The sequence below is a fragment of the Schistocerca gregaria genome, chromosome 2 (assembly GCF_023897955.1).
Source record: "Schistocerca gregaria isolate iqSchGreg1 chromosome 2, iqSchGreg1.2, whole genome shotgun sequence".
NCBI lineage: Eukaryota > Metazoa > Arthropoda > Insecta > Orthoptera > Acrididae > Schistocerca > Schistocerca gregaria.
This window is the reverse complement of record NC_064921.1, coordinates 1,045,699,285-1,045,715,343: the sequence shown is the minus strand read 5'-3', so window position 1 is coordinate 1,045,715,343 and position 16,059 is coordinate 1,045,699,285.

Below are 16,059 nucleotides of genomic sequence, written 5' to 3'. Positions count from 1 at the left end.
CCGCATGTTGAAGGTCCAGAACGGGCCTTTCTGGATACAGAAAATGTTCGACTGCTGCTCTGCCCACCACATTCTCCAGATCTCTCACCAATCGAAAACGTCTAGTCAATGGTGGCCGAGCAACTGGCTCGTCACAATACTCCAATCACTACTTTTGGTGAGTTGCATGGGCTGCTGTACCTGTACACGCCATCCAAGCTCTGTTTGAATCAGTGCCCAGGCGTATCAGCATTTAACTTCTTCTTCTTTCTCGTAGTCAAAACAAATGGCATGCTTGGAACAAGAGTACCAGAAGGCTGTTTAGCCAACAGTCCTGTAGTCTCAGCAGTACTCCACGTCTTCCAAGCGAAAATGTTAGCATCTGGAAATGCTTCAAGGCCACCATAATCTGCTTGATTGCCCCATACAACAGCAAGTGTCAGCCAAGTACTACCTCCAAACACTGCTTGTACATCACAGGCAAAGTTCAAATGGAGTCCACGAAAAACATTTGGACCTCCAATCAATTGCAGTTTATTAAACTGCCCAGCCAAGTCAATATCAATCGCCTTCAGACAGCGATACACAGGTACACTGTACCGCCAGCGACGGCGCCATGCACTTACAGATTCTCATGATCTATGCAGCCAAATTGCGTGAAAATGTAATCACATGTCAGTTGTAGTATAATATATTTGTCCAATGAATACCCGCTTATCTTCTGCATTTCTTCTTGGTGTAGTAATTTTAATGGCCAGTAGTGTACGTGCACCGTACGTGTGTCTCACCAGCACTCATTCCTCGCCAGGTGGCGCTGCTAACGCTTCGTCGGTTTTATATCGATAGTGGGTCGATGGTGACAACCTTCTACTAATCAGTGTGCATTCACACTTAGACATATTTTACTGCCCAGTAACAGTTATAACCACAATAAAGAAACAGCATCGTGGCGTATACGTACTGAAAGCTCGTCGTCGTGCAAGACATGCGCAGTTTCAATAAATCCTTAGGCGGACACAGAGGTCTTGAGATACTCCACTCCATTTGTCACTGTAATTATCATAATAATTCCTTGATAGCTACAAAATGGGATCCTACGCTTACAGCCCGTCATCACTCTCTCCTGGCAGTGTGTAATTAACTTGATTGCTCTCATACTTCCTAGATCCTATCTGCTAGCGTATTTAGTGCGTTCCGCTATTAAAATCTCAAGTACCATTAAATTCCCTAAATAAACCAATTACTCTAAGAAAAGGCTTTCCGACAAAAGAGGAACATCACTCTAGAAAGTTTTCTGCATATATAACTTTTTTTTGCGATTAGTGTCTGCCAGTTCTCCTGAAAGGGAAGTGGGCTGGCCACATACAACACAAAAAAACGTGCAGTGAGCTGTATACGATGCCATGAGCGCTCGGTGAATACCGTTATCGTCTGCTGTGACGGAGACGGACGTATGACACGTGGGCGTAGGGCGACAGCTGAGTTGCTGGATGAACTTTACACTTCTCCTTATTTTTGACAGATGCGAGGTAACGGCATCGTGCTCTACCGGTCTCTTGTGCTTTTTACATTTCTGTTACTATGGGGTAAAATTGCCACCCGTCTGGACTGCTGATTCTACTTTCCTTCTTACATTTGTCGCTTCGGAATCTGACCGTCAGAGTTAAGTCACTGTGTTGTCTTCTTATGCAGGATTTCTCCTTTTGTGATCTAATAAAATCTGACGATAAATTTCATCAGCAGCTCAGGTATTATTAGGACAACCAGCTTCCCATAGCGAATGAGTGTTCCTTACCGAGCACCTTCGTCGTAAGTATTGCTACGATACCACTCTCTCGTTTCCTGCTGGCAAGGGGAGAAAGTAATGTGTTAAACGCCAAAGCACGTAGAATACGGATATTAAAATTTGATTCAAATGGTTCAAATGGCTATGAGCGCTTTGAGACCTAACATCTGAGGTCATCAGTCCCCTAGAACTTAGAACTACTTAAACCTAACTAACCTAAGGAGAACACACACATTCATGATCGAGGCAGGATTCGAACCTGCGACCGTAGCGGTTGCGCGGTTCCAGAGTGAAGGGCCTAGAACCGCTCGGCCAGACGGACCGGCCAAAAAGTGGATTATTCGTATGATCGTCGTGCAGGGAGACTCAGATCACTCACTGTAATCTTTGACCTTACAACTGCACATTCATTTAAAACTCTGAAACCGCGAGGAGGTTCAAGGAATCCCTCCTCATTGCCGTTCATGCTGTCAATGCTCTGTCTTTCTCGCCATTCCGTAGGAATTGGTTGTCGTCGCCTTTGGTACTCAGCGTTGCGCTCACAATGACATTTCCTTCATCGAATGATTCACTTATCATCACACCTCTACGGTATGTCAAAATGGTGACAGGCCTAACTGCAGAAAAGAAGTGAGCACCCAGCATCGTGGCGCCGTAGTTAAGACGTTGCGCTCCCATTCGTGAGCAGGGGGTGCGGATGGATGGTCTGCATTTAGGCCATGGACGCCAAGCTCGTTAGAAATGTGAGGTGACTCAGCATGAAGGCCTCGGCATGTCATCCAGATATCGGTTTTCCGCTGTTTTCCCGCACCACTAATGGCCAATGTTCCGTAGATTTGCTTGAGAAGAACGCGGACAGTTTTCTTCGCCATCGTGATAGACAGATTCGCCCCTGTGTCTTAGCAGCTACGATACGTGACTGAGAAGTAGCGGCTCCATCCACCGTGTGGAAGGCTCTTAGACAACTGCAGAGAGAGCAATGTGCTGATCCCGTGCCCCTCCCCCATATCTCATATGTTAAACCCTAATTTTCCTTCCTTCCATATCACATACAAATACGACCAACTGGCGGAGGATACTGCGGAAGGCCCGCCCTGCTTGATCCTCCGGGTCTGTAGCTAATTTCCTCTGCTTTATGCTGCACAACACGAGTTTTGATGCTACTCTAATGAATTCGTCATTGGGAAGATACAATAAATCCTGCTCTCGTCTACCAGGTGTAACCTCCATTTTACTAAACGGCCTATCCTGCTTGCGATATAAAATACACTCCTGGAAATGGAAAAAAGAACACATTGACACCGGTGTGTCAGACCCACCATACTTGCTCCGGACACTGCGAGAGGGCTGTACAAGCATTGATCACACGCACGGCACACCGGACACACCAGGAACCGCGGTGTTGGCCGTCGAATGGCGCTAGCTGCGCAGCATTTGTGCACCGCCGCCGTCAGTGTCAGCCAGTTTACCGTGGCATACGGACCTCCATCGCAGTCTTTAACACTGGTAGCATGCCACGACAGCGTGGACGTGAACCATATGTGCAGTTGAGGGACTTTGAGCAAGGGCGTATAGTGGGCATGCGGGAGGCCGGGTGGACATACCGCCGAATTGGTCAACACGTGGGGCGTGAGGTCTCCACAGTACATCGATGTTGTCGCCAGTGGTCGGCGGAAGGTGCACGTGCCCGTCGACCTGCGACCGGACCGCAGCGACGCACGGATGCACGCCAAGACCGTAGGATCCTACGCAGTGCCGTAGAGGACCGCACCGCCACTTCCCAGCAAATTAGGGACACTGTTGCTCCAGGGGTATCGGCGAGGACCATTCGCAACCGTCTCCATGAAGCTGGGCTACTGTCCCGCACACCGTTAGGCCGTCTTCCGCTCACGCCCCAACATCGTGCAGCCCGCCTCCAGTGGTGTCGCGACAGGCGTGAATGGAGGGACGCATGGAGACGTGTCGTCTTCAGCGATGAGAGTCGCTTCTGCCTTGGTGCCAATGATGGTCGTATGCGTGTTTGGCGCCGTGCAGGTGAGCGCCACAATCAGGACTGCATACGACCGAGGCACACAGGGCCAACACCCGGCATCGTGGTGTGGGGAGCGATCTCCTACACTGGCCGTACACCTCTGGTGATCGTCGAGGGGACACTGAATAGTGCACGGTACATCCAAACCGTCATCGAACCCATCGTTCTACCATTCCTAGACCGGCAAGGGAACTTGCTGTTCCAACAGGACAATGCACGTCCGCATGTATCCCGTGCCACCCAACGTGCTCTAGAAGGTGTAAGTCAACTACCCTGGCCAGCAAGATCTCCGGATCTGTCCCCCATTGAGCATGTTTGGGACTGGATGAAGCGTCGTCTCACGCGGTCTGCACGTCCAGCACGAACGCTGGTCCAATTGAGGCGCCAGGTGGAAATGGCATGGCAAGCCGTTCCACGGGACTACATCTAACATCTCTACGATCGTCTCCATGGGAGAATAGCTGCCTGGATTGCTGCGAAAGGTGGATATACACTGTACTAGTGCCGACATTGTGCATGCTCTGTTGCCTGTGTCTATGTGCCTGTGGTTCTGTCAGTGTGATCATGTGATGTATCTGACCCCAGGAATGTGTCAATAAAGTTTCCCCTTCCTGGGACAATGAATTCACGGTGTTCTTATTTCAATTTCCAGGAGTGTATAACCGTGGATCACGTGTGTGCCTAATGGATATTTTTCTAATTGTATAAGGCGATCTTTCCCGAAGAAGTGATACCGATAAGTAGGAGGAAAGTGCACAACCCACCCTTCTGATGAAAAATCTACTGAATTTAAAAGTAATTAAACCGAACAGGGCTATAATTTGGAAATTCAATGTTATTTTGTGCATTCACTAACGAACAACACTGGACAGAAAGGGGTACCATTGATCATGAATCCAAAAGTTACACTAATGAACGAAAATGAAGTAATTAACGGTCGCCAGCCCACTAGGGCTGTCTACATCCAAAAACCTGCACAAGATGATGGGAAATAAAAAACGTGGCAGCTATAGGCTGTCACGACTTTTTTTTGGCACTACTATTAACTGAGTATGTGATGATAAAGGAAAACTGACACATCACTCTTACGTTATCTTAGCCGTTAAAGTTTGGAAAAGGCAATCCAGTAATGATTTGACAATATGCAATTAAAATGTATGTTAGTACTGAACTTCGTTACGTGAACAGTGACTGTCAGTGACCTCAGCATAACGTCATCACGGAAATTTACAAAAAAAAGTAAGCACTTTTTACTTTACAGTTACTTACTTTGTAAATTTGGATTTCATATTATTTTCTGACAAACTGACCCTTCTTTTACTGACTTGAACAGAATTAAATACTAGAATACATACCAAACCAAACAGTCATGTGCTCCAAGCTATATGTAAAATAAATACATCTTCCGCACTCTTAGTTTGTCCATTTCTTTAGATGAGGATTTTTTCCAGTGATTGATTCTCAAACTTAAGAAATGAAATTGCTTTACTTCAGTCACATACTGAAGCCTCTGTTGTACAACCGTTAACTGAAAGTAGACCGAGGCTAAATTTCTTAAAAGGGAAATTATTCATTGATAAACTAGCTGTAACTACTCAGTTTGTTTCTTATGACACTCAGAATATTAGGAAAAAAAGAAACAAGGATCCTGCTTGGTAACAATGTCTGGGGTCAATGAGGACACAATCGCCCTGAGTTTGACTGATTATTATTTAAATAAATCTTATCAATCAAATCACATTCAGTTGTGCTGCTGGGTTAGCTGTTAATACTTTCTACCAATGAACAGTTTTACTTCAGTGCTGCGCATACGACGAAACTCGTAGCCCACGACGAAACTGTGTTGCTGGAACTGCTGCTGTTGTTGAAGACGGTAGCATCTTGTGGGGCCACGGCTAATTAAAGGAACGGGAAATCGTGATTAATGCAGCCTCTTCCGCCCGCCCACTGTCCGTACTCCTGCTCTGGACATCTGGCCGGCGCGCGTACGTGATGTCGCCGAAAATGGTACTCTCTACTGCGATTCCGCACACTACAAGCGCTGGAACCTGTCTGTATCAACTTTGTCAAAGTACCTCTTCCTTCCTAACGACACCACACAAACAGGAATGTGTAGCATGCTCTACTCAGTTACCCATTTCCCCATGCAATTATTTTTCTTTTTACTTCGAAACATACCAATCTCTTGTATCGCGTACTATTGTGAGTCTTGCTCCTCTCGTTTATTCTATTTCACACATCGTCGGGGCAGAAGACACTGTCGTGTGCAAGTCTTCCAGCAATTTCGGAACGTATTTCAGCATATTACTTTTATTAATTTTGCTTGTTGGTTCATTTATTGTGACCTTTGGCCTGGAGATCATACAGCGAATGCAGAACGAAAAACGTGTGTAGCCATCTGTTCTACCGATCCGCTGCTACTATGATGTAGCCTCTCAGGGCACGAGTAGTGAAACCTCCATAGCTCTTAGACTAATTACGAATACTTTGGGGTGTAACACGTTTACAATATCCCGCAGTTCAACCATGACGTTGCCTTATATGCTCACACACTTGTGACCAGACATTTTGCGAAACTACCGTACGTCATGTCCACTTCATCGGCTTGTCACTGTGCATGGCCATTAGTTCCTCACATGGCAGGACAGTTACTTATGATGTCGTCATAAACACAAGGCAAGGGCTCACTTATTACCTATTTCGTAATTATTGTAGCTGTAGGCACCGATAACGTAAAATATTTCACGAACTCTCCCAGCGTTCTTGTCCGACTCTGGAACAAGCTACCCTGCTCTCCATTCACAGTTGCTTTTGATATGATAATTATTAAATAAGAAATTTACATTTATAGCCATTCCTCCCTGTCAATGAACCAAAAGCTGTCTTCCTCTAATTACACTTCTTTCTCTTTTTTGTTTTATAGTTAATCACTTTATATTATTTTTTCCGTTTTCTCCACCATTCAACCACGTGCTTGTTTCTCTCCTCTCCAGTCACTTACCTCACAATCATTCACTGCATCGCCCATTGCGTTAACAGTTTACATTTAAATTTTTTTTCTGTTCCTCACATAAAAATAAAAAATTTGTTTCTTCTCCTATCGCTATGCATCATTTCTGAAAGATCTATTTCTACCTGTAAGTATTTTATTAATAATTTTCTATGTTAGTCGCATTTTATTTTATAAATCATAATATTACCAGTTTCGGGTTTCTGCCATCATCAGATCTTTCTCAACAAAATATAAAATGGTTCAAATGGCTCTGAGCACTATGGAAATTAACTTCTGAGGTCATCAGTCCCCTAGAACTTAGAACTACTTGAACCTAACTAACCTAAGGACATCACACACATCCATGCCCGAGGCAGGATTCGAACCTGCGAGTGTAGCGGTCGCACGGTTCCAGACTGAAGCGCCTAGAACGGCTCGGCCACAACGGCCGGCAACAAAATAGAAAACCAGTAATGTAGCAGTAATAGGTTCAATTTGTATGAAGGTCATTTTTAAAGGAATGATGCAACAGTGAATAGCGAGCTTAACAAGGGGGGTCCGTGATTACGTACCATTAGGAGCATCAACGCCAAAAGCTTTGTACACACAGCAACATGAACAACTGCTAGCGACAACTTGTGGGCGTCCCAGACGAGTTGTAGCCAGTATAGGTCGCTACTGATGACGTGACTCAAATGTCCTGTGCCCCCCACTCCGGGAAGAGCGCCATTTTCAAATCCTAAATAAAACTGCCAAAGAAATATCGAGCAAAGTTTTAAAAGAGTTACTAAGGAACAATCAACAATAAGTACAACCCGATTTAGACTCCGTGCGCCTGTCCTATTCCGCCGACGCGTGGACTTGGGCAGCCGATTCACGGCTGGGATCCGCCAGCTCTCGGACTACGGGGAGGGTGCACGTTCCAAGCGGTCAAGACAAGTACCGGAAATGACAGTAGCAATTAGAATTAGGTTAGGCGTAGGATAGGATAGGATAATCCCAATAGCTTGGAACTGCAGCAATTAAATTATTTTGGGCCGGCCCGGCGCCAGGAAGCATGCCCACTGAGATTAGGTCAGTGGCCACGGCCGATAACGTAGGTTTATAGCACGCTGCCACACCTGTATCGCCACACCTGCAGGTAGTGTACGTTAGTTCAGTACATAAAGTAGCACAAAAGGAAATTACCAGCAGTGAAGTACGTCTAAGTATCATAGCAATAAAAGAAACATGTAGAATAAGTTACCAATAGAATAAGTAATTCCCATAGCGGATCGAAACAGCATATCCAAACACTCTAGGATGATAATGCCATTGAAACAGAGGATGACACGCGTAAAGCTGAAATACTAAACACCTTTACCCAAAGCCGTTTCACATAGGAAGACCGCACTACACTTCCTTCTCAGAATCCTCGCACGAACGAAGAAATGGCTGATATCGAAAAAGTATCCAAGGAATACAAAAGCAACTGAAATCACTCAACAGAGGAAAGTCAACTGGACCTGACGGGATACCAATTCGATTCTACACAGAGTACGAGAAAGAATTTGCCTCCCTTCTAACATCCGTGTACCGCAAGTCTCTAGAGGAAAGGAAAGAGTTCCAGTTTTCAAGAAGGGTCGTCGAGCAGATGCGCAAAACTATAGGCCTATATCTCTGACATCAATCTGTTGCAGTATTTTAGAAGGCGTTTTTTTTTTTTGTTCTCGTGTCATGTCATTTCTGGGAACCCAGAATCTACTCTGTAGGAATCAACATGAATCCGGAAACAGCGATAGTGTGAGACCCAACTCGCTTTATTTGTTCACGAGACCCAGAAAATATTAGATACAGGCTCCCACGTAGATGGCATTTTCCTCGACTTCCGGAAGGCGTTCGATACGCTTCCGCACTGTCGCCTGATAAACAAAGTAAGAGCCTACGGAATATCAGACCAGCTCTGTGGCTGGATTGAAGAGTTTTTAGCAAACAGAACACAGCATGTTGTTCTCCATGGAGAGACGTCTACAGACGTTAAAGTAATCTCTGGCGTGCCACACGGTAGTGTTATGGGACCACTGCTTTTCACAATATAAATAAATTACCTAGAAGATAGTGTCTGAAGTTCCATGCGGCTTTTCGCGGATCATGCTGTAGTATACAGAGAAGTTGCAGCATTAGAAAATTGTAGCGAAATGCAGGAAGATCTGCAGCGGATAGGCACTTGGTGCAGGGAGTGGCAACTGACCCTTAACATAGACAAATGTAATGTATTGCGAATACATAGAAAGAAGGATCCTTTATTGTATGATTATATGATAGGGGACGAAACACTGGTAGCAGTTTCTTCTGTAAAATATTTGGGAGTATGCTTACGGAAGGATCTGAAGTGGGATGATCATATAAAATTAATTGTTGGTAAGGCGGGTGCCAGCTTGAGGTTCATGAGATTCATTGGCAGACTCCTTAGAAAATGTAGTCCATCAACAAAGGAGGTGGCTTACAAAACACTCGTTCCACCTATACTTGAGTATTGCTCATCAGTGTCGGATCCGTACCAGATCGGGTTGACAGAGGAGAGAGAGGAGATCCAAAGATGAGCCTCGCGTTTCGTGACAGGGTTATTTGGTAAGCGTGATAGCGTTACGGAGATGTTTAGCAAACTCAAGTGGCAGACTCTGCAAGAGAGGCGCTCTGCATCGCGGTGCAGTTTGCTGTCCAGGTGATTCTGGATGAGGTATCGAATATATTGCTTCCCCCTACTTATACCATCCGAGGAGACCACGAATGTAAAATTAGAGAGATTCGAGTGCGCACGGAGGCTATCCGGCAGTCTTTCTTCCCGCGAACCATACGCGACTGGAACAGGAAAAGGAGGTAATGACAGTGGCACGTAAAGTGCCCTCTGCCACACACCGTTGGGTGGCTTGCGGAGTATAAATGTAGACGTAGATGTAGATGAAGTAGAAGTAGCACTAACACTCCCGTAGTAACAAAATAAGATAAGCTGCAGCACTTGTAGCATAAGTATAAATTAGCACCCGCTAATGTATTAGGTGGTGGTTTAAACATCATGTAGTTGATGAATAAAGAATTTAAAAAAAAATGAAGCGCAACAGAGCTAACGCACTGCTGGCAACAACTCAGCAGTGGAAGGGTTAACGGGATCGGTACATGACTAGTCCTATGCCGGTGGGAGGTGAAATTTTTGGGAACAGATTTTGACATCAAATAAGATTAGAGGTGGTGCAGGTCCTAACTATTAAACTGGATGACATTACAAATGTCTCTTCAATGTTTTCATTTATAACGACGCTTCTGTCTCTTGAGATGACCAGCACTGACGTTGAGTATTTCCCTCTCTTGTCTGTCGCTTCCGTCACAAAATAAACAATAAATTACCCTACACATCACAAATAGGAATGCGAGTAAGCTGCTACAAACGGCATAGTGAGCGCATTATTGTGGCCAAGATAGACACGAAGCCCACGCCTACTACAGTAGTCCAAGTTTATATGCCAACTAGCTCTGCATATGACGAAGAAATTGATGAAATGTATGATGCCATAAAAGAAATTATTCAGGTAGTGAAGGGAGACGAAAATTTAATAGTCACGGGAGACTGGAATTGGAGAGTAGGAAAAGGGAGAGAATGAAACAAACTAGGTGAATATGGATTGAGGCTAAGAAATGAAAGAGGAACCAGTCTGGAAGAATTTTGCACAGTGCATAACTTAATCATAGCTAACACTTGGTTCAAGATCCATAAAAGAAAGTTGTATACATGGAAGAATCCTGGAGATACTAGAAGGTATCAGAGAGATTATGAAATGATAAGACAGAGATTTAGGAACCAGATTTTAAATTGTAAGACATTTCCAGGAGCAGATGTGGACTCGGACCACAATCTATTGGTTATGAACTGTAGATTAAAGCTGAAGAAACTGCAAAAAGGTGGGTTCTAAGGAGATGGGAGCTGGGTAAACTGACTAAAGCAGAGGTTGTACAGAGTTTTAGGGAGAGCATAAGGGAACAATTAACAGGAATGGGGGAAAGAAATACAGTAGAAGAAGAATGGATAGCTTTGAGGGATGACGTAGTGAAGGCAGCAGAGGGTCTAAAAGATAAAAAAGACGAGTGCTAGTAGAAACCTTTGGATAACAGAAGAAATATTGAAATTAATTGATGGGAGGAGAAAATACAAAAATGCAGTAAATGAAGCAGGCGAAAAAGAATACAAACGTCTCAAAAATGAGATCGACAGGAAGTGCAATATGGCTAAGCAGTGATGGCTAAAGGACAAATGTAAGGATGTAGAGGCTTATCTCACTAGGGGTAAGATAGATACTGCCTACAGGAAAATTAAAGAGACCTTTGGAGAAAAGATAACCATTTGTATGAATATCAATAGCTGAGATGGAAACACAGTTCTAAGCAAAGAAGGGAAAGCAGAAAGGTGGAAGGAGTATATAGAGGGTCTATACAAGGGTGATGTACTTGAGAACAATATTATGAAAATGGAAGAGGATGTAGATGAAGATGAAATGAGAGACATGATACTGCGTCAAGAGTTTGACAGTGCACTGAAATACCTGAGTGCAAACAAGGTCCCGGAGTAGACAAAATTCCATTAGAACTACTGACGGCCTTGGGAGAGCCAGTCCTGACAAAACTCTACCTTCTCGTTAGCAAGATGTATGATACACGGGAAACACCCTGAGACTTCAAGAAGAATATAATAATTCCAATCCCAAAGAAGGCGGGTGTTGACAGATGTGAAAATTACCGAACTATTAGTTTAATAAGTCTCAGCTGCAAAATACTAAAGCGAATTGTTTACAGACGAATGGAAAAAATGGTAGAAGCCGACCTCGGGGAAGATCAGTTTGGATTCCGTAGAAATATTGGAACACGTGAGGCAATACTGACCTTACGAGTTATCTTAGATGCTACATTAAGAAAAGGGAAACCTACGTTTGTAGAATTTGTAGAAATAGAGAAAGCTTTTGACAATGTTGACTGGAATACTATCTTTCAAATTCTAAAGGTGGGAGGGGTAAAATATAGGGAGCCAAAGGCTATTTACAATTTGTATAGAAAACAGATGACAGTTATAAGAGTGGAAGGACATGAAAGAGAAACAGTGGTTGGGAAGGGAGTGAGACAGGGTTTTAGCCTCTCCCCGATGTTATTCAATCTGTATATTGAGCAAGCAGTAAAGGAAACAAAAGAAAAATTCGGAGTAGGTATTAAAATTCATGGAGAAGAAATAAAAACTTTGAGGTTCACCGATGACATTGTAATTCTGTCAGAGATAGCTAAGGACTTGGAAGAGCAGTTAACTGAATGGACAGTGTCTTGAAAGGAGGATATAAGATGAACATCAACATAAGTAAAACGAGGATAACGGAATGTAGTCGATTTAAGTCGGCTGATTCTGAGGGAATTAGATTAGGAAATAAGACACTTAAAGTAGTATAGGAGTTTTGCTACATGGAGAGTAAAATAACTGATGATGGTCGAAGTATGGAGGATATAAAATGTAGACTGGCAATGTCAAGTAAAGTGTTTCTGAAGAATAGAAATTTGTTAACATGGAGTATAGATTTAAGTGTCAGGAAGTCGTTTCTGAAAGTATTTGTATGGAGTGTAGCCATGTACGGAAGTGGTGTACCATGGACGATAAATAGTTTGGACAAGAAGAAAATAGAAGCTTTCGAAATGTGGTGCTACAGAAGAATGCTGAAGATTAGATGGGTAGATCACATTACTGATGAGGAGGTATTGAATAGAATTGGGGAGAAGATGATTTTGTGGCTCAACTTGACAAGAAGAAGGGACCGGTTGGGAGGACATGTTCTGAGGCATCAAGGGATCACAAATTAGGCATTGGAGGCCAGCGTGGAGGGTAAAAATCGTAGAGGGAGACGAAGAGATGAATACAATAAGCAGATTCAGAAGGATGTAGGTTGCAGTAAGTATTCGGAGATGGAGGAGCATGCACAGGATAGAGTAGCATGAAGAGCTGGATCAAACCAGTCTCAGGACTGAAGATCACAACAACATCACAATGTGAACAGCTAAGAATTCCCTTCCTTAACTTGTGGGGTACACAGCACGGCATGTTTTTCTTCTTCTTTTTCTTCTTCTTCTGCTTGTTCCTCTTCTTAGGTCGGAAACCATAGGTTTGTTAGTAGCAGTTCGCCATGCATTTCTGCCTTCCACTTTCTATAGATGGTGCAGCCGTTATCCTCCATGATCTGGTCTAAGTAGTCTAGTCCTGGTCTGCCTCTTGTATTTTGCCCTTCTGCTGTTTCTTCAGCGATACTTTTAATGATAGCATCATGTCTCGGCAGACAGCCGACCCATGTGTTCCTTCTGTTTTCGATTACCTTCAGGAGACAAGGCCTCTCTTTCTCCACTCTGTGGATCACCTATTTGTCTGATATCTTGTCTAATAAGGATATCGTGAGCATTCTGCGGTAACACCACACCTCGAAGACTGTTATTGTACGTTTTACTGCTTCTCTTAGTGTCCATGTTTCACTTACATGCAGCAGCACACTTTAAACAAACATCTTTATGACTTTTTCCTGAGTTGTTTGTCTATGTTGCTGGATGTGAAAAGGTTCCTTCTCTTGCTAAAGGCAACTGTTGCCTGTTGCATTGGCTTGCAATATCCTTTCTTGTCCTTCCTTGTGATGTGTTTTTACTCCCCAGGTAGTCAAAGGATTCGGCAGTCTTCAGTGGCTCATTACTAAGCGAGTATTAGGCAATGGTGTTTCTTCTGGTCACCACTAAGAGTTTAGTTTTGCCTTCTTTAATTTTCATATTATAAGAAAAGCTGAGGGTGATTTCCATCTGGGTTAGCATCGCTTCTAATTGTTCTGCGTCTTCACTCAATACTGCGATACCATCTGCAAGTCTCAGCATGTCTATTTTCTTACCATGATTTTCATTCCTCATATAGCTCCTGGTTTCTAACTTCATCTATTGCCCTCTGAATGTATCCATCGAACAACAGAGGGGAGAGTGAGTAGCCCTGTTGTACACCCTGCATAATAATAGCTATTCCTTGACGTTCTCCACACGATATCACAGCCACATCTTCTCTATACAGTCTCTGCATTACTCTTCTGTCTTTGTACTTTATGTCAGTCTCTCACTGCATGTCAAAAAGCAGTCGCCAGTTTACACTGTCAATTGCTATTTCTAAATCGATGAAGGCAATACATGTGTCTTGACCCTTCTTTAGTCTTCTCTCAAGAATTAATAGTAAACTGAGTATCGCTCCTCGTGTGCCCACACTCTTATAAAGCCGAACTGGTTATAACACTGCAACTGGATTTACGTAGCTTGTGCAATCAAATACCAAATTTGGTTTATTACGTACTATGCACCAACATAACAAATAGTCCTGTCACGGAAAAGCCGCGTATAACACTATCGCCCGCTACTGTTATACCATAACCTTCAAGTTGTAGGCAGATCGTATAATGAAACTATCTTGTTAAAGCAATTATGGTATAAAGCAACAGTGCAGTGTTACCCTCTGAAAGGAATTTAGTTGTGTTGGCCGTGATATACGTGACGTAAGTGGCTTATCGGAAGTGAAAGTCAGAATTACGTAGATAATTAAACAGTAATAAACAACATTTTACCTTTCCACATAGTTCAAAGAATAAAGAAAACGGTCGCCAGCCTATTTAGGCATAAGAATGAGTAACATTATTGTTGAAGAAAATAGATATGAGTATCTTTAATTGACAGACACCACCTATACTTTGTCACACGAAAGTCCAATGAACTCTGGTACCTGCATATGTTCATGTTAAGGTTGGAGCTGACAGAGAGGAACAAACTATTTGCATAAATATAACAGATAACGATGCACACTATTACCTTCAGGAATTAGTCAAACTGAATGGTCTCAATAACGTTACTATTCATATTTACTATAGAGTTATAAATTGGGCGTAGGTTCAATATTACTTTTGAAACATATTCCTATCTCACATGAAATATGGATATGGTTCACAGTAAAATAAGTTATTGTGCATAGATTAAGTTTCTCACTACTAAACACCTTTCTACTTGGAATGAAAATTAAATGGAAAACACTAATAAATTACTTCTCACTATCCTTTGAATAAAGAAGTTACTGTTTTCATAGATAGTGGTCTTTCTATTAATCGTTATCTGGCATGAGCACAAAGTACAAACTGTGGATCCTGTTACACCATTAATATGCACTTTTAATACACAAGAGGAACCCAGTATTGTACAGAATTTCACTTGAATAGCAAGAGTAATTGAAACTTTCTATAATTAAGTAACTTTACGCATTTGAACTAGTTTCAATGGAGGGGGGAGCCTTAATCTTGACCACTGTAGCACAGCAAACTAAACACACTTTCATTACATCAGTGAAACCAGCACTGCAGTGAAACACAAAATTGAGATATTTGTAAGATCCTTTCAACAAACAGTATTAATTTTAGCACACTCTGTTGCCATATTAATTTTAATTTGCTTTCAATAAAGGACACTCGGTAAGCACTTTAGCGTGGGAGGGACCATAAGTGGATATGTGACTAAGGATAAATCACGATAGGTACAAGAGTTGAGTCAAACTTTACCTTGTATTTGCGCACACTAAAACATCCAATGAGCTGATCCTTCACTATACATTACTATAGTGTTCCATTACAGTGATTGCGTAATGTGGTGGCGATTGCATGTTGGTAGGTGGAATTGCAGGTGGAACTGCTGGACTCTGTCATTTCTTGGTGGCGATGATAGATACCAATTCCAGAATAGTTCTAGCTATTTATCCATACATCGAAGGCACATTGGGAAACGGCACCAGCACTACACAACTTTTACGCGAGCAGTTGACAGTTTGGTAGCTCGTCCCCGACTGACTCTTGGTTCCACCTTTCTATCTAGGCCAAACACAATTTGCGCGGCCTACTAAATTCCGTTCCGGAGGGGGACCACACCACCTTTTACATACAAATAATTCAGAACCCTAAGTGAAGGTCAGCAGTTTACATAACAGTAACCAAACATATTACACAAAAAAGAGCATTTGCACATATTGACATTTCTACAAAACATTATTTAAATAAAATTACAATTATATACAGAAACTTTTGTTCCCTCCAAAAGAGACAAAAAATATAAGTGATAGATATACTACATTGCATAGAATCAAAGCATGACATCAAAAGTTTTACAAAGGAAAAAAAAGAACACTCTTGTCCTATCAATGCAATTAATATATTT